This window comes from Pelophylax lessonae (genome assembly GCF_965119305.1).
Source record: "Pelophylax lessonae genome assembly, chromosome: 2".
Lineage (NCBI taxonomy): Eukaryota > Metazoa > Chordata > Amphibia > Anura > Ranidae > Pelophylax > Pelophylax lessonae.
Window position 1 is genome coordinate 351,850,388 of NC_138769.1, and position 19,582 is coordinate 351,869,969.

Sequence of the window (19,582 nt, forward strand, 5' to 3'; positions counted from 1 at the left end):
ACCCAAATAGAGGAGAATCCAGGCTGCTCAGTGCAAAACCAACTGCATAGAGTAGGTAAGTAAATCATGTTTGTTATTTTTTAATTAATTAATTTATTTTTTTAAACAATACTTTACAATCAATTTAATGGCATACCAGTCTTAGTCTGTAGGGTTCACTATTAAGTTGGCCCACCCTTTGCAGCTAAACCAGCTTCAAGTCTTCTGGGAAAGCTGTCCACAAGGCTTAGGAGTGTGTCTATAGGAATGTTTAACCATTCTTCCAGAAGTGCATTTGTGAGGTCAGGCACTGATGTTGAATGAGAAGACCTGGCTTGCAGTCTCTGCTCTAATTCATCTCAAATGTGTTCTATTGGGTTGAGGTCAGGACTCAAGGTCCATAAAGACATTTATGAGCGAGTTTAGGGTGGAGGAACTTGACTGGTCTGCACAGAATCCTGACCTCAACTTGATAGAACACTTTTGGGATGAATTAGAGAGACTGCGAGCCAGGCCTTCTCTCCAACATCAATGCCTGACCTCACAAATGCACTTCTGGAAGAATGGCCAAACATTCCCATGGACACAATCCTAAATCTTGTAGACAGCCTTCCCAGAAGAGTCAAAGCAGTTAAAGCTGCAAAGGGTGGGCCTGTCCGTCGGGACACAGTCCATCCCCGATCGGTGTAAAGCAATTAGAAGCAATTAAAAATGTCTCTTTACCATGTGTGTCCAATCACAGCTGGCCACATGCACTGTCCTCGTGCACACCGGTCGTGCGCGTAAAATGGCGATCGGGGATGAAGAGTGTCACTCTGACACAGTCCATCCCCGATCAGGGTAAAGAGCCAATGAAATTGGCTCTTTACCATGTGACCAGCTGTTTAGAATCACAGACGGTCACAGAATGTAAACAGAAACCACGGAAACTAGCTGTTACCGTTTTCTCCTCCTCACACACCGATCCTGTGTGAGGAGGAGATTGCGGTAAAAGCTAGTTACCGATTATAGTCCACACCTAAACACACTGATCGCCCTCCCCCCAATAAAGAGGACCTGTCACTAGCCAATCAAAGTACCTGTCACTAGCCCATCAAAGTACCCGTCACCAGCCCATCAGAGTACCTGAGTACCTCTCACCAGCCCATCAGGTACTCTGATGACAGGTACTCAGGTACTTTGATTAGCAGGTGACAGGTACTCGGGCACTCTGATGGGTTGGTGACAGGTACTCGGGTACTTTGACGACAGGTACTCGGGTACTCTGATTAAAGGTATTCTGGTACTCTGATGAGAGGCACTCCGGTACTCCGAGTACCTGTCATCAGAGTACCCGAGTACCTGTCATCGAAGTACCCAAGTACCTGTAATCTGAGTACCCGAGTACCTGTCACCGGCCCATCAGTACCTATCTGCAGCCCAATTGAGTACCTGTCTTCTGCCCATCAAAATATCTGGGTACCTGTCTCCAGCCCATCAGAGTCCCCGATTACCTCTTTGGAGCTCATCATAGTACCCAGGTACCTCTCTGTAGCCCATCAGAGTACCCGAGTACCTGTCTCCAGCCCAGAGTACCCGAGTACCTGTCTCAAGCCCAGAGTGCCCAAATACCTATCTGCAGCCCATCAGATTACCTGAGTACCTGTCTCTAACCCATCAGTATACCCAAGTACCTCTCTAAAGCCTATCAGTGTACCTTTCTGAAGCTGATCAGTGTACCTCAGTACCTGTCTGCAGCCCATCAGAGTACCTGAGTACCTATCTGCAGCCCATGCCTCCTAGATTATGTGTTGGGGTGTTTGCTTTCCAAAATGTGGTCATTTTGTGGGGGTTTCCATTGTCCTGGTGCTCCAGGGCCTTCAAAAGTGTGATTGATTGTAATGAAATTATATGTGTAATTTCTGCTCCTAGAACACCTGATGGTGTTCCGAATCCTTGCATGTTGGGTCTCTGTATGTGGCTATGCTGTGACAAAGTCTCACATATGTGGTATCGCCATACTCAGGAGGAGTAGCAGAATGTATTTTGGGGTGCAATTTTTGCTATGTACATGCTACGTGTTAGAAATATCTTATAAATTGACAACTTTGTTTAAAAAAAATATGCTTTTATTATCTTTCCACATTTTCCAAAAACTTGTGGAAAAAAAATGACATGTTCAAAAGACACACTATGCCTCATAGAAAATATGTTGGGGTGTTTGCTTTCCAAAATTGGATAATTTTGTGGGTAATTCCATTGTACTGGTGCTCCAGGGCCTTCAAAAGTGTGATAGGTCCTTAGGAAATGATATGTCTAATTTATGCTCGTAGAACACCCGGTGGTGCTCGTTGCATGTTGGGCCTTTGTGTGTGGCCAGGCTGTGTACAAGTCTCACACATGTGGTATTGCCATACTAAGGAGGAGTAGCAGAATGTATTGTGGGGTGTAATTGAAAGTATGCATATACTGTGTGTGAGAAATACCTGTTATTATGACAATTTTGTGTAAAAAAGAAAAAAAAAAATTTCCTAATTTTCCAAAGAATTGTGGGAAAAAATTACAACTTCAAAAAACTCACTATGCCTCTTACTAAATACCCTGGAATGTCTACTTTCCAAAAAAAGGGTAATTTGGGGAGTATTTGTTCTGTCCTGACATTTCAGGGCCTCAAGAAATGAGGCCGTCGGTACATCGGGTGTGATCAATTTTCAATGATTGGCACCCTAGCTTGTAGACTCTATAACTTTCACACAGACTAAAATATCCACTAATTTGGGTTATTTTTACCAACAATATGTAGAAGTATAAATTTTGGCCCACATTTATGAAAAAAAATACTTATTTGCAAAATTTTATAATAGAAACTAAAACAAAATGTTTTTTTTTTTCAAAATTGTCGCTCTTTTTTCACTTATATCGCAAAGAAAAAAACAAAACAAAAACCCAGTGGTGATTAAATACCACCAAAAGAAATCTCTATTTGTGTGAAAAAAAATGATAAAAATTTTTTTTTTTTACAAACAAGGTTGCTCTTTATTGAAAAAAAAAACACAGGACAATATACAATATACAGTACATATGTAGCTGCTGTACATCATCAGACCACAGGGGAAAAACAGAAGTGCCGAAGGCAACAAAACCTATACAGTGGGGGATCCAACAGTAAGAACACGGTAAAAGGCACGGTGGGGCTAGATGCAAGTCTACTAAAAAACAAAAAAGAAAGGAAAAACAAATGGAACACAGACAGATAGCATTAAACAGAACAGAGGATCAACCCGTGCCATCTATCCAGGGCTGCCAAACCTTCTCGTATTTATGGGGACAGTTCCTATTAATGTAGGTGAGCTTATACATTGGGAGAGCCCCATGCACCAGGGCCTCCCACGCAGCCAGCATGGGAGGGGAGGGGGAGACCCACCGAAGGACAATCTCCTTCTTAGCGTAATACAGCAATAGAGAAATCAGTAAACGGGAATACTTATTGCGCCTAACCTGATCGGGGATGCCCAAGAGTGCCAGCTCCGGGGCGCACGTGACCGAGAGGTGAAGACGGGTGTTCATGACCTCGAACACCGCCCCCCAGAACTCCGCCACCCGTGGGCATGCCCAGAACATGTGGAAGTACGAACCTTCTGCAGTAAAACATTTAGGACAATCTGCCGGCCTCGCAGGAAACATTCTTTGCAGTCGCTGAGGAGTGTAATAGACCCTGTGTAGGAACTTGACTTGAATAAGCTTGTCCCTGGAGGCAATGACCAGTCTGGAGCCATTCCCCAAGCAGTCCTCCCAGTCCTCCCTATCCAAGTCGGGGATGTCCGAAGACCACTTCTGCCAAAGACGCTCCAACGCAGGGGAGTCTACAACAAGCAGGGTAGCGTATAGGGCAGAAAGGGGCTTAGGGAGGTCCGCCTGCGCCAGCACATCCTCCAGACGATCAGTCTGTATGACAGGGGTGACCGGGAACTGAGCACTGACCGCATGGCGCAACTGGAGATAACCGAAGCCTATCCAGCGGGGCAAGGCAAAGGACCCCTTAAGGTCCCGGAGCGTGCGTAGCTCACCCACAGGCATGATGTCCCTCAAGCGCTGTACACCACACCGGCCCCACACCTGCGGGTCAGGAAGCATCCGCAGATGAGAGAGCGACGGATTGCCCCACAGGAGCTGATAGGGGGACCAGGTGTTAGGTTGGAGAAACCGGGCCCTGGCCACCCGCCAGACCCGCAGCGTAGTCATAGTGGGGAGGGTAAGAGTGGGGTACGCACCCGCGCCCCTGTAGGGCAGGTTGCCGAGGTCAGCTAAGGAGCCCAGCCAAGCCGCCTCCAGGCACGTCGCAGCATTAGAACGAGAGCCGGCAAACCACCAGTGAATGGTAACTAACACAGCTGCCCAAAAATAAAATTTAAAGTGCGGCAAGGCCAGTCCTCCCGAGTCCACCGGGAGCTGCAGGGTAGAACGCGCCAACCGGGGGTGTGCTCCGGCCCACAAAAACGCGCCGATACAGCTGTCTAGATCACGAAAAAAAGCGGCGGGGAGCCAGGCCGGGGAGTTGCGAAAAACGTAAAGGAAATTAGGCAAAAAAATCATTTTGATGATATTGATACGACCCAGAAGGTTAAGGGGCAGGGAGGCCCACCCAGCGCAGCGCGCCTGCAACCGCTCCAGGACAGGGGTCACATTACGTGGGACGTACGCCCCCGGATCCCCAGAAACCCTAATACCCAAATATTTAAATTCGTTCACCCACTGCAAGGGGGAGGGGGCAGCCAGGGCTCGGGCGGCCGGGTCCAGGGGAAACAAAACAGATTTGCTCCAATTAATCCGTATCCCCGAGAACCTCCCAAAAGACTCAAAAATATCCAGGGCCGCCCGCAGAGAGGAGGACGCATCCACCAAATACAGTGGGGTGTCGTCGGCGTGCAGCGACACCTTCTCTTCCAGGGGACCGATCCGCCATCCGCACACCTCCCTTGAGGAACGGAGCAGGGTAGCCAAGGGCTCCAGCGCCAGGGCAAACAGCTCTGGCGAGAGAGGGCACCCCTGCCTCGTCCCCCTGCCCAACGGGAAGGCCCCCGAGACATCACCATTGGTACGAACACGGGCCATGGGGCGACGGTAGAGCAAGCGCAGCCAACTCAGGAATTTGGGGCCAAACCCAAAGCGACGCAGAACGCACCATAGGTACGGCCACTCGACCGAATCGAAAGCCTTCTCCGCGTCGAGAGAGGCCACCACCCTTTGTCCCGGATTAAGATGTGAAGCAGAGAGATTAAGGAAAAGGCGCCGGAGGTTAATGTCCGTCCCCTTCCCCGGCATAAAACCGGTCTGGTCCACATGGACAATATCCTCAATGACCGATGCCAAACGAAGAGCCAAGATTTTGGCCAGGAGCTTGGCATCTGCGTTCAGCAGGGAGATGGGGCGATAGGAGGCACAGTCTTCAGGGTCCTTACCAGGCTTGAGTATAAGCACAATGAGGGCCTCAGAGAAGGAGTCCGGCAAGGCATCCAGATCTGCAAACCTGGCCAGCAATTTCACCACACGGGGGGCCAGCTGCTCCTGAAAACAGGAGAAAAACTCAATCGGAATGCCATCAGGGCCCGGAGCCTTACCGGACTGCATCTTAGTCAGAGCAACCTGAACTTCCTCCAGCGTAATGGGGCCATCCAACCTATTCCTAGCAGCAGCGTCCAGCTCAGGGAGCACAATACCGTCAAGAAAGCTATCCAACTCCTCAGCGCCATAAGTCACCCTAGAGGCGTATAGAGCACGGTAGTAGTCACTAAAACAATCATTGATGTCGCCCAGGTCAGTCAGTAAAACCCCCGATGACAGGCGAATCCGACCAATGTGCGTGACCGGAACCTGTTCCCTCGACAGCCAAGCAAGAAGGCGCCCGTTCTTATCACCGTATTCAAAAATGCGTTGAGCCGTCGAGAGAAGCGACTTCTCAGTGTCAGCACACCGCTAGATCACGAAGTGCGCACTGGAAGGAGGCATAGTGAGCAGCATCCAGAGAGGCCACGTAGGCCCCCTCCGCGGAACGGGGGGCCGCCTCCAGCTGCTCCAGAGACTGCACAGAACTCCTACGGGCCACAGCGATGTGAGTCATATACACACCCCGCAACCATGCTTTAAAGGCATCCCACAGTATCAGAGGATTAGGGTGGCCCTCATTACTCAACCAGAATTGAGACAGTGCAGCCGTCAACGCCGCCAAGATCGAGGGCTCCATGATCCAGTACCTGGACAGCCTCCAACGCCCACCCAACCTCCCATCCGCCACCCGAAGTGAGAGCAATAGGGGGGCATGGTCGGATATGCCCCTAGGTAAGATAGGGGCAGATGTAACCATTCTCAACACCTCGGTGGAGGCCAGGGCCAGGTCAATACGAGACATGGTCCGGTGGGAGGCCGAGTGACAGGTATATTCCCTATCCGACGGGTGAAAACACCGCCAGACGTCCACCAAGGAAAACATGGGCATCCAGCGGGCCAGGGCGTCAGACCAGGTAGAGGGAGGGTGGAGGCGGTCCAGATCAGGAGTGGGGGACAAATTAAAGTCCCCCAACAAGAGCACATTAGGCACATCATAAGAAATAACAAGCTGCATAAGCGTGTACAGAAATGCGGGGTCAACAGGGGGAGGCAGATATAATCCTACAATAACAAAGGGTACAGAGTATATAGTGGCGTGCAATAGCACATAGCGGCCAGCCGGATCGGTTCGGACCTCCAACAAGTGGAACGGCAATGACCTGTGAACCAAGATGCTGACCCCCCCTGGCGTAGTTAGAGTATGTAGCATGGTAGTGAGCGCCCACCCAGGCCCGCTTCAGGCTCAAAACACGAGAGCTCAGCAGGTGCGTCTCCTGTAACACACAAATGTGAGGGGCGAATCGGCGTAGGAAATTAAACACTAGCGAACGCTTAACAGCCGAATTCAACCCCCACACATTCCATGATATCACGTCAACCTTAGCCATAGAGACACAAGAGACATAGCACCACGCTGGCGGGCGCCCACCACCCCGCCACCCGCACCAGAAGGGGCACACAAATCACATTCCCCCCCACTCCACCAGGCAGCCACACAACAATGTAAATAAAGAGCAACAACATTAGAAAAACACAAAAAACAGTAAAAACCAGCAACGGCTGGGATCTCCCCCCCCCACCCCGCCCGACCCCATCCTAGAGGCAGGCATGGAACCCCAAACCCCAACAATCAACCAGTCAAAGAAGTGGCGTGTAACCAAGGGCCAACGTGCACCAGGGTAGCTCAGCGGTGTAAGGCACAACAGGTACCAAGTCAGTGCAGCTGCATGGCGCATCCGAGAGCAAACTAAAAAGACAGAAAAAAAAAACCACAAGAAGGATCCTTCCAGCTTGAAAAACAAAAGGGGAAAAAAGGTTTAGTGACATCCTGCACCCCAACAAACAGGGGGGAAAAGCAGATAAAAAAATAAATCCACGCAAAACAGGAGGATGGTAACGCAGCATCGCTGAACAGGCAACAGTCCCAAGAATCCTAGGAGCTAGTCCATGCCCCAGGTCCAGGAAAGACCAGCAGGGTAGGCCGCCAGGCTCAAGGGGTGAAAACTCAGGACTTCAGCAGGACAAGGACAGCACAAGACAGGCAGGGCAGTCGCTTCCAGGGAGGTATCCACACGCCCGAAGCAGTACTCACCCCCGGGGGGGCAGCTGATCCAGCCAGTCCGAGGCATCCTTCGGATCCACAAAGAAGCGGGTGGTCTCGCCATCGACCACCCTCAGCTTGGCGGGAAACAGCATGTTATACTTGATTCCTCGGGCACGGAGAGCCGCCTTCACAGCATCAAAGGAGCGGCGTTGCTTCTGTGTCTCAACAGTATAGTCAGGGAAAATCATCAGCCTGGCATTTTGGAACGACAAGGAGCCCGCGACCCGGGCCGCCCGCAGGGTCTCATCCCGGTCCCGGAAATTGAGAAGCCGAAGGATCAGCGTGCGAGGGGGGGCACCCTCCGGACCCGGGCGCGGGGGGACCCGATGAGCCCGTTCCACAGTATAGTGCGGGGAATAGCGGGCCGCAGGTAAGAGGGACTTCAGCAGGTCTTCCACGAACGTCGGGACCTTACCCTCCGCGCCCTCCGGGAGGCCAACGATCCGGAGGTTGTTGCGCCTATTACGGTTTTCGGCATCCTCAGCACGATATTCCAGGGCCCGAACCCAGGAGTGGAGGACCCGGAGGGAGGCAGAGTGTTCAGCAAGGGTGTCCTCGACAGGGCCTACACGCTGTTCCACCACGGTAAGACGGGAGCGGATCTTGTCAAATTCCTGTCTCAGCAAGCCCACATCCAGCTGAACCTCCTCGATTTTGGTGGTGAGGGCCGTGTGACAGGACACGATGGCCGCCATCACCTCCGGGATGCCAGGGGGATTAGCAGCAGCCCCCTCACTCGGGTCCGTCTGTGTGGCCCTGGTAGTAGAGCGCGGAGGGGGCTGCGGCCTAGTCCGCGCGGGAGCAGCGATCTCGGGTGAGGCTGTAGAAGGAGGAAAGTGAAGCTTCTTCCCCCTCTGGGACCTTCCGGAGGACCTGTAGGGCATGCAGAACGCCGGAGCGGGGTACAGGTGAGTAGAATCAAGCCACGGATTACCGCCAGGATAGAATGCTCTCGGAGCTCACAGCAGGCACGTCTGCTCAAGTCGCCATCTTGGACACGCCCCAATGATAAAAAATTTGATTGGGTACAGCGTTGCATGACTGAGTAATTATCATTCAAAGTGCGAGAGTGCTGAAAGCTGAAAATTGGTCTGGGCAGAAAGGGGGGTAACAGCCCTGTATGGAAGTGGTTAAAGTTAATGTGCGTGTAAAGGCAGGCATCCCAATACTTTTGGTAATATAGTTTATATTTACTTCATGTATAAGATGCAAAAGAAAACCCCACAAGGACTTACTTGGCATCACCCACATAATCATATTTTAAAAACAGCTGAAATCCTCATCTGATCAATGACTCACTATTGGGCAGACAGATTTTAGCTGTTTTAAAACTATGCTGGTTTTTGCTGCAGATTAAATAAAGAATAGCAGGCCCTTGTGGGATTTTCTTTTGTATCTTATACACCGGCTTTCCAGTGATGTATTCTATATATGCAATAGACCCAGGGCAAATACTATTTTAGTTTTATTATTAATACAATCCTGAGGGCTATATTTGCATATAGACTTTTAGTTATTATTGATAAGCTAACATTTAATGCATTCCGTGCAATTATGTTTTGCACAATCATTTTAAGCACACATTCATTATATTTAACCCTGTGTCTACAGTATTGATCAACAACACATAGTTTTTTTGACAAAACGAAGAGTAGGTATTTGTTGGGGACATACATTACAAACCACTTTATTGTGTACATTTATATAGAAAGAGAGAGCAAGAAAGAAAGGATGAGAGTGGGAGATTGTAATTTTCATTGTCTGGGTATTGATCACTGAATAGATTTGTGAGTACATGCATATAGCCAATAAACCAAATATGGTTAACATTTTAAATTTTATGCTAGCAAAGTTAACTGTATGGATTTAAAATATATCTTTTTTTTATTTTTCATTGCTTCTTTCTCTCTTTATTAATATGTTTGCACAAGGCCCTTTAAATATATACTCTACAGCTTTAAAGATTGACCTTTCATCTGTCTCTTCAAAATGGGTTTGAATCCATTAATGTATATGAATTTTCTATTATAGCCCTTTTCTCATCCCTGGCCCAGACTGGGCTTATTAAGTTTGCCCTACTAGATGCACAGTGCTCCTGATTGTTAATTAATTCCCTTGCTTACTTTCAGTTGAGCCTCCTGGAGTATATCTGTGATCATGGCAGAATAGGTGGGTCAGTAATGAGTAGGGAGTGCACGGTGTGGCCTTCACCATGCAGTGTTATAGAGCTGCTTTTCTGCATACCATATTAAACATTACCATGAAAAAGTCTGCCGTGAATATTACTCATATGCATTTACCTTGAAAAAACATCCTCACTTCTCCAACCCTCAGGATGCAGCCTGACACAAGGGGACAATGAAAGTACTGAACCCTAGCTCTTTGTCTATGGATTTCAAAAAACATAACTCGGATAACAAAGAAAATCAGATGTCATACATATTCATAATTGATATTCTTTCTAAGAAAGCCAACACTAAGAATTTAAACAGGCAACAGTAGAATATAAGGCAGTTTATTATCTAGGGCTCACAGGTCTATGTTAGCAAGACAACAATAAGTTTCTTTGCTAATAATTTATGATATGATTGACCATATTTGATCAATGTGGTCATTCAAGATCTCAGGTTGGCCAGGGATCTGTCATTTAGTGAAGGTAGCACTACCACCACAAAATATAAGATCCCCCGACTGGTTGCTGCCAGCCAGGGATCATGGTTGATGTCGTTGATCAAATATAATCAAAGACCATTCTTGGTTAATTACATCATCCAGGATCCTTCTGAAAAAAAAACAAAAAAACATGAAAATAAATATAGGAACACAATTTGGAGAACAAATTAATAATTAAAAGCCAGCAAAATAAGCAGGGTAACCCTGGTCTCTTAAAGTATAGTATACAAATAAGGCCCCTTTCACACTTATGCAACCTAAAAGTTGCACGATTTTACCGCGATTTTGGCGCTTTGTTTTTTGTTTGCCGCAATTTTGACTGGACTTGAAGCAATGCCTAAGTCTATGGACCTCAAAACGCATTAAAATTGCCCCAAAGTAGTGCAGGGTCTACTTTGAAGTCATTGTGACTTAAAATCGCACAGATATGAATGGTACTCATTGGAAATCATGGAGTACTGCTTGTCATGTGACTTTGCAGCCCCAAGTCGCACAAGTGTGAAAGGGGCCTAAAGGGTACATTACTTGACTACATATAAAATATAGGTCAACATAGAATATATCTTATTCAATGATGTCACTCATGGCCCCATGCCAGTATGTTTACAACTGCGGTTTGTGGCAGTAGTGCGCTGGAACAAAATTGTCAAGTAATGGTCTTGTGGTGGGGGATCATCATGATTGACACTGGATCTACCAGGAAACTGGGTTTCTTTGGGCAGCTGCTGTTGTTTTGCCCCAGTCCTCTGCATTAGTCTTAAAGAAGAACTATAGCAAAACTTTTTTTGTTCATGTTGGATAGTTAAAGGGAGGGTCATAACCCTTGTGAGATTTTTTTTTTTTCGCCATCTGTGTCCCATTGCATATATTTCCCTTCACTTCTTGTCCCATAGCCCAACAGAAAGTGAGGAAATCCCTGAAAATTAAGGGAATTCCTTGGGGACCGCCAAGTCACCAGGACTAGTGCCCCAAATGGCAGATTTCCCCTCTATTGCTTTTCTGGGGACAACCCGAAATTTGGGATTTTCTTTTACTTTCAATGATAATGGTAAACTGGACAAATAGAAAGAATTAATTTACCTAACTGGGGCACAAACAGCAATCAAAATTGACAGGGACTCATAATTCCTCTCCACTCTATATTCAAAACTAAAAAAAAAAGTTTTGCATTTTAGTTTTACTTTAACAGTCATGGACTAATATAGCTTTACAATACAACATTTTTTTCATTATGTATAGATTGTATGTTGTGTATGGAGTGCATATTATCAGGGACTGTGAGTTTAATCTGCTGAGGAGTGAAGGCCAGGAAGAAGCAAATCCGAGAATTCAGATGTCCCCTAAATTGGAAGCTTTTAGTGATATCTCACCATTCCAGTAAAATGGGTTTAATTGAGAAGGTATTTTTTTTTTTTTATTTACAAATAAAATGGGTTTAAAATTGCTTAAAATTTCTCCTATACATTACCAAAGGTCATTCCACTATGTTGGACTGGTTCTTGTATCAAAAAAGTGCCCCTTAATAATCTCATTATTTTAACTTTTTTGTTCCAGAGGAAGGAAGCACAGACAATTAAATATAATTAAAATTACAAAATGGCCTATGGTAAACAAATAATCAAAGACACACAAAAAACAAAAAAACAAAAAACAAATACCATAAGCTTTATATGGAATATTTTTTTTGGCTAACCAGTTGTAGATGCAACCATTGTTTTCATCCCTAAAAAAGACTATTTTCATTGCAAAGTAAATGTCCACTTAGGAAAGGGTATTTTCTCTTAGCTTACTTTGAAGCTTTATTCACTTTATTCCCTTGCCACAGTTGGGCATTCAAAGTAAATATGTATTTAACTTATTTACTTTGTCAATTAAACATTATTTTGCTTAGTGAAACATCTCTATTCCTTGATTAAAGTTTAAGTCAAAACTTTTTTTTTTTAAAGCATAAGGAAGAGTTAAAACCCCATTAGGTTAAATGTGAGGGAAGTCACCCTGTTTGACAGCTATCACCAAAAACTGGTGTCCCCTTAGCCCCCATTCACATTAGGTCGCTCCGACTTCGGGGGCGACCTGCACGGACTTCACATAATGGAAGTCAATGCAAGTCGCCTCCAGGTCGCCCCGAAGTAGTACAGGGCCCTTTTTCTAAGTTGGAGCGACTTGTGTATTAGAACGGCTCCTGTACTACACAGTGGAATCGGGAGGACCGCAACTTGTCAGGCTGACAAGTCGCCTGACAAGTCGCGGCCGTGTGAATTGACTCTTAGAAGATTTACCCTGTTCTCTTGTCCTGATGACATCTGCAAAACTTTTTCTGTTGCAGTTACAGTGGTCATTATTATAACTAGTGAAGATAAATCCCTCAAGCAGGGACCAAGACAGCAATACAAACTTGACAGGTATTTCAATCCTTTGCACTATACGCAAAACTAAAATAAAAGCTTTGGCTATACATACACTTTAAATTAACCCCAATTTCTAAAAAGGACTGTGTGATGGTTTATACAGTAGCATGCAGATTTCAATATTGGACCTGCAGACATCTTTTGCCTTCACCTTTAACTGTAGTTTCACAGGAAGTAAAGATTGATATAATGTTTTATCACATAATCCAAAATATCGGTATTGTATTATTTTTTTTAAGTTTTTAAGGCATCGAAACATGGCTAAGGCCAGTCACAAATGTGATAAGATACATCTTTAAGAGCTGAAGAGAGATTAGCAAGCGCTGGATAATAATGGCAGCACACTAGCATGAACGTACCCTTGACATTTCGTAAAATGAAAGATTTTTTTTTCTGAGACAGGAGCTTGAAAAGTAAATGTAGCATCTCTTATATGTATCCATGAGTTGTAAATGCAGGTAAATCTAGAATGAGGCTTTAAATGGGATGTCACAATCAGAATTCATAAATATTTCCCCATGGGGTCTGCTCTAGGTTTTTATAGCAAGATTAGGTCTGCAATCAGGATATATCATGCAGCCAATTGGTGCCATTTCTACTATCGAACAGAGCCCTAATTCCGGGTTCTATCAGCCACATCTTTCTACAGCACAATGAGCCAATCTGAGGCTTAAATAGGCCAAGATGTGCAAATTAGACCCACTATCATGTCTCTCGCATGCACTGTTCTGAAGACGCATTGTTCTCCTAACCTCTTAAGATGAATCAAGTTCTATTAGGAGGATGTTGGTTTCAAATGAGCTTTAAAGGGGGAAGATCTATTTTTAAAACAAGAAAATATGATTTTACATTTAAATCCAAGGGTCATGAGATAGTACTCAAAACTTCTATTTCAATCCAAAATAAATCAGCTTAGACCTTTGGAAATAAAGTATAAAAGTGTTCAACTTAAAAAATAAAGATTCTCTACTTCTAAAACTAAAAGGAACATTTCTATTTTGTAATAAACTTCTGTGCACTTGGACAAAATGATAAGCTGTTCTTTATGATTTGTATTGTTTGTTTGTTTCAGTTTATACACAATGATGTGGTTATTTAAACATAAAGCATATTGGAATTACAGATCAGGCCCAGAGGCTGGCAAATAATCTGCTGAAGGAACAATATGAAAAAAAAAAATAAAAAATATTGGTTAAAGAGGAACAAAAAGGTTAAGACTGTAAGTATTTGGGGTACAGTGGAGATTTACCTTATTTGCTACTGAACCTAAAATGAGAATGAAGCTTTGTAGGTTAGTAGAACTATACATGAGATGCATGGCAACATGGACAAGTTGACTCACCCTCCCACTCACATTATTTGGCAGGGAGTTTTGGGGAAGTAAAGTGTTGCAATAAGGAGTGGTGAAAATAGAGATCCCAAAGCAAGCTGATTTGTGGATCCAAACAGTGGTGTCCTTGGGCTCAGTCTCAAGGGGAATAGGAATGTATTTTAGGGCAATAAACATGTGAGCCGGAAGGATGTGACTGAGATCTGGAGCATCTGTTTTATATGTGGTGGAGTCACCAACATCAGAGAACCCCTAAAAGAGATGACTTACTGTTTTTGCATAGATGTTGTTTTTTTTTTTTTTTTTGTTTGATTGTAATTTACTTCATCTAGTAGATATTTTGGGTTTAAGTATGTATGTTGTGATATGAGGTAGCCCAGGAACATCAGCTAAATGAGTTTGGTAAAAGCAACCAGTCCCTATCTTGGTATCTTCAAAACAAGTAAACACAAAGAGCTGTCTCCAGCCAAAAGTAAAGCAAGAACAATTTGTAGTTTGGGTAAAAAAGGGATCACCCACAGGCTCACCGCCAATCTTTTGGTCCCACATTGGGGTTAGGGTTCTCCCTTGTATCAGATAACCATCCAAATTCTCATTGCACAATGCTCTAAGATACTGGGTGCTGCAGCAGCAACCAGCTGGAGACTGGATCGTATGTGACACAGTGTAGATATTTGCCAGCATACCCAGTTGAGTGCAAACAGCTTTATTGAAGTATGATCACATCACAAATGAGAGAGTGCAATGTTTCGAGTCACACAAGACACATGCCTGATGAAGGGGTTCTATGTGACTCTGAAACCTTGCACTCTCTTGTTTGTGAAATGATCATACTTCAATAAAGCTGTTTGGAGATCTGTGATGTGGTTGCAAATATCTACCCACTGCCTCCTCATTTCAGAGTGCCTGACAGGCAGCGGGGGTTCAGCAACCAGTGTCTCAGTTGCCAGAGAGTTCACCTTGCTCACAACTTGTGAACCACTCCACTCTGCCTCATTGACACAGCTGCTGGTCCATTTCTGCTGCCTTTCAAGACTCCCTTTGCTGCGGCTTAACCCTTTCAGGACCAGAGTTCTTGTAGTCAAGGTTTGGAGGTTCTTCCCTTCCATAACTCTTCGACGTTTAAGTTTCAGGTCCCTAATAAGAACTTATCAATTAAGAGAGCACTGACAATCAGTCCTCTCTTTCCAACTGCATTACCCTGGAACCCCTCACCATGTATGGGTGAAAACCATTGAGTACTCAACCAAGTCTTCAAATTGTCCTGCTTAAATGGACCACAACTCAGATTTTGGAGAAATATACGGTATCTGCCATTAAGGACACATTCCTTGTGTCCTGTACAATATGTATTTGTATTGTAACAAAGAGATGCTCTGTTCATTTAAAATTCAGTCAACTGGCGAGGTGTTGGCACTTAAGTGGGAATAGGAACGTTTTAAAAGATAAGAGCGCTTTGAAAAAAGTGCACTTATCATTTCTTTTTTGCTTTGTTAACCTAGCTCCCCTTCCCTCTCCACAAATGCATACTTATCTTCCAATCATGCCTGCAACCTCCAGTGTTTGTTCACAAACCTTTGCTGATCCTCTGCCCCTGCACAGTGACTTTCCAAAGGATCAGCTGAGATTTATAAACCAAGCTTGGAGATAACTGTAGGCATTATTGCAAGGTTCAAATCTACTAGTCATGTGTTTGTGCTTTCTTAACCACTTCCCGCCCGCCCTATTACAAATTGACGGCGGGAATGTGGTTGAGTTATCCTGACCGGACGTCATATGACGGCGGCAGGATAACACCGCTCTGGGCGCCCCCCGGGGGCGCGCAGAGCGGCGATCGGTGATGCGGGGTGTCAGTCTGACACCCTGCATCTCCGATCTCGGTAAAGAGCCTCTGACGGAGGCTCTTTACCATGTGATCAGCCGTGTCCAATCACGGCTGGTCACATAGTAAAACAGGAACAGCCGGTGATCGGCTTTCCTTAGTTCGTGCCTGACAGGCACGAGTAAAGGAGCGCCGATCGGCGGCTCCCCTGACAGGGGGGGGTCGGCACTGGTAATCAGATCATTGATTACCAGTGCAGACCCTCGGGGGGGGGGATGCCACTAGATCCACCAGGGATGCCCACTATGACCCCAGGGATGCCCACTATGACCCCAGGGATGCCCACTATGGCCACCAGGGATGGCAATCAGGGCACAGGGAGCCCCCCATTGCCCTCCCCATCAGTGATGCCCACTAGTGTCCTCCCTATCAGTGCTGCCCACAAGTGCCCATCATTGCCATCCTTTAGTGTCGCCCACCAGTGCCCATTATTGCCCACCAGTGCCGCCTATCAGTGCCCATTAGTGCCCATCAGTGCTGCCCGTCAGTGCCGATCAGTGCCGCCCATCAGTGCCCACCAGTGCTGCCTATCAGTGCCCATTAGTGCCCGTCAGTGCCACCTATCAGTGCCCGTCAGTGCCGCCTATCAGTGCCCATCAATGCCGCCTATCAGTGCCCAGCAGTGTCGCCTATCAGTGCCCACCAATGCTGCATATCAGTGCTACCTATCAGTGCCACATATCAGTGCCTATCAGTGCCGCCTATCAGTGCCGCCTATCAGTGCCGCCTATCAGTGCCACCCCATCAGTGCCACCCCATCAGTGCCACCCCATCATTGCCTCCTCATCAGTGCCTGTCAGTGCAGTCTCATCAGTGCTCATCAGTGCAGGAAAAAACTTATTTATTTACAAAATTGTATAACATAAACAAAAAAACTTTTTTTTTTTTTCAAACTTTTCTGTCTTTTTTTATTTGTTTAGCAAAAAGTAAAAATCGCACAGGTGATCAAATACCACCAAAAGAAAGCTCTATTTGTGGGGGGAAAATGATATAAATTTGGTGTAAGTACAGTGTTGCATGACTGCGCAATTGTCATTCAAAATGCAACAGCGCTAAAAGGGGAAAATTGGCCTGGGCGGGAAGGGAGGGAAGTGCCCTGTATTAAAGTGGTTAATAAGGGAAAGTATGTTGGCAGCTATGCTTACTCTGAAAATTAAACTAGTGGAAACTTAGGAATATCCCATCCCCTGCTAATGCCTTGGCAGCCAAAGGTGTCTCATAGCACAGTTTGATTTGGCTTCCACTGATTGGCTTAGGTGGAGAGGCGGGAAGATGACATCACGATCTCCACCTCAATCAATCAGAAGAAGCCTTGTACTCATTCAGAAAATACAAAGCTTCTGGTGAATGGCTAAGCAGTGCTCAAACCCGACTGAATTTAGTTTCATGAGCGGGACAGGAAGTCCTCATCCTGCTACCAAGACAAAGCACTGTATACTGTATGTAGCTGATGCTACATACAATTTATACAGTGCGCCCAGTGGGTGCATTATTGGTCAAGGACCAGCTTGATCCGAATTAACTGTTTTAAAATGGCAGAAAGCTGCAGTTTGGCTTGAAGTGTTTATGTACCCACTTTAACTTTTGCAAGCCACCCTATTGTAAAAATTCTGTGGCAGGGTGGCTGCTCTGTGCTGGATGTACATTAACCAGCATTTCTGGGTAAGGGGCGAACATGTGCTCACAGCCCGATCAGTGCTGTCATTCGGTACAGCACAAGTCAGTCAGCAGGTCCCAACCAATGATTAATGGCCAGGATCTGCTGATCGACTTAGTGAATCACAGTACAGAGCCCTGTGATTACTAACAATACAAAGCTCTGTACACGGAGCAGCGATGCAGCTGTTTTTACATTACACATTGTTAGACCCAAAGTTAACCTTTTCATTGCTTCTAGATGTTAACCCCTTCCCAGCCAGTGCCATTAGTACAGTGACAGTATATAGTATTAGCACTGATCCCTGTATTAGTGTCACTGGTGATGTCAGGGTCCGTTTCCACCCAGTGTCAGTTAGTGTCAGATTGTCCACCGTACTATCACGGTCCCACTATAAGTCACTGATCACCGCTATTACTAGTATATATAAAAAAAAAAAAAATACAGCATTTAAACCATAATTTGTAGACACTATAACCTTCACACAAACCAAGCAATATACACTTATACACAGGGCTTTTTTTTTTTTTTCTCAGAGAATACGTAAGTGCAGGGACTCTTCCCTTCGGAGTTACCCCCTTGACTCTGCCCCGACCCACCTCCGAGCACCATTTCTTGGTCCCACCTCTTACCCACCTCCCTGTACCACCCCTTTTAGAGAATACAGAAGCAAGTATCATTTTGTGGTGCTAAGTATTTTGTATGGAATTTTTTAATGATAGAAAAAAATGATAAAAAAAAGGTAGTTAAAAAGATCTAGCAAATATGGACACCCCAGTGACAATAGATCCACCCCAACAATGGACTCCCAACAGCCAGCATCAATAGACCCTCCACCAGCAAGCAACATTACACTCCTCCCTCAACAGTAGATCCCTTCCAGTAACAATTGACATCCTGCAACATCAGACCCACCCCCACAAATAGATCACCCAGCAGGAACAATAGACCCCCCCTGCAAAAATAGATTTCCTCAAGCAACAATAGATTACCCAGCAACCAGCATAAATCGACCCTCTAGCAGCCAGAAACAAAGACCCATCCCTCAACAGTAGATCCCTTCCAGCAACTATTGACCCCCCATCAACAAAAGACCCATCTCTAGCAACAATATATCCCCTATGAGCAACAGAAGACCTCAGCAGCAACAGACCCCTACCTCTGCAAAAAATAGATTCCCTACAGCAACAATAGATCCGCCAGCATTCAGTTTTGGAGGTGCTGGAACTGCGTTCCCCTGCGTTCCTGTTGAAAAAAAGCCCTGCTTATACACATGTAGCAGAATACATTTTAGACTTTTAGTCTAAATTTATGAAGAAATCTGAATTTTTAAAAACATTTTTATTGGATATGTGCAGGGGTCAGGTGTATGTCATATACAGTCTAGTTTATGCAGTCACCTTTACATAGAACTCTAGTGGCAGTGAATCCCTGTGACAGCAAACATGTATGAAACCAATAAAGGTTGCCGATGGCTTCTCACCACACTGAGGCTGCAGATGACCTCCTGATAGTGATCAATCTCACATACTCTGTTCTCAACAGGCAAGAGGTAGTCAGCAATGCTCTGGGCCTCCCTCTCAACTCTGATGTCCATGTGATCATTTGAAATAGACACTGCTACTCCAGTGATTTATTCTAGTGTCCACTTACTCCAGTGCTGGGGGTATTTATTGCACCCACTGAAACCAGTGCTGGAACTCAGAGACAATATAAAGAATAATTGAAGGTATTGATATTTTATACATAGCTACATTGTTCCAGCTTGGACTAATAGAATTATATATATATCATACCTGGCCAAAGCCCCTGTAAGCTAGAAATCACTGAAAAAGACACCGCTACTCCCATGATCTCCACTTGCTTCTGAGTCCTGCATTAATACCCCCAACACTGGACTCAGTGGATGCATTATTAACCCCTAACACTAAAGTTAGGGGATGCATTATTATCCCCAAACACTGGA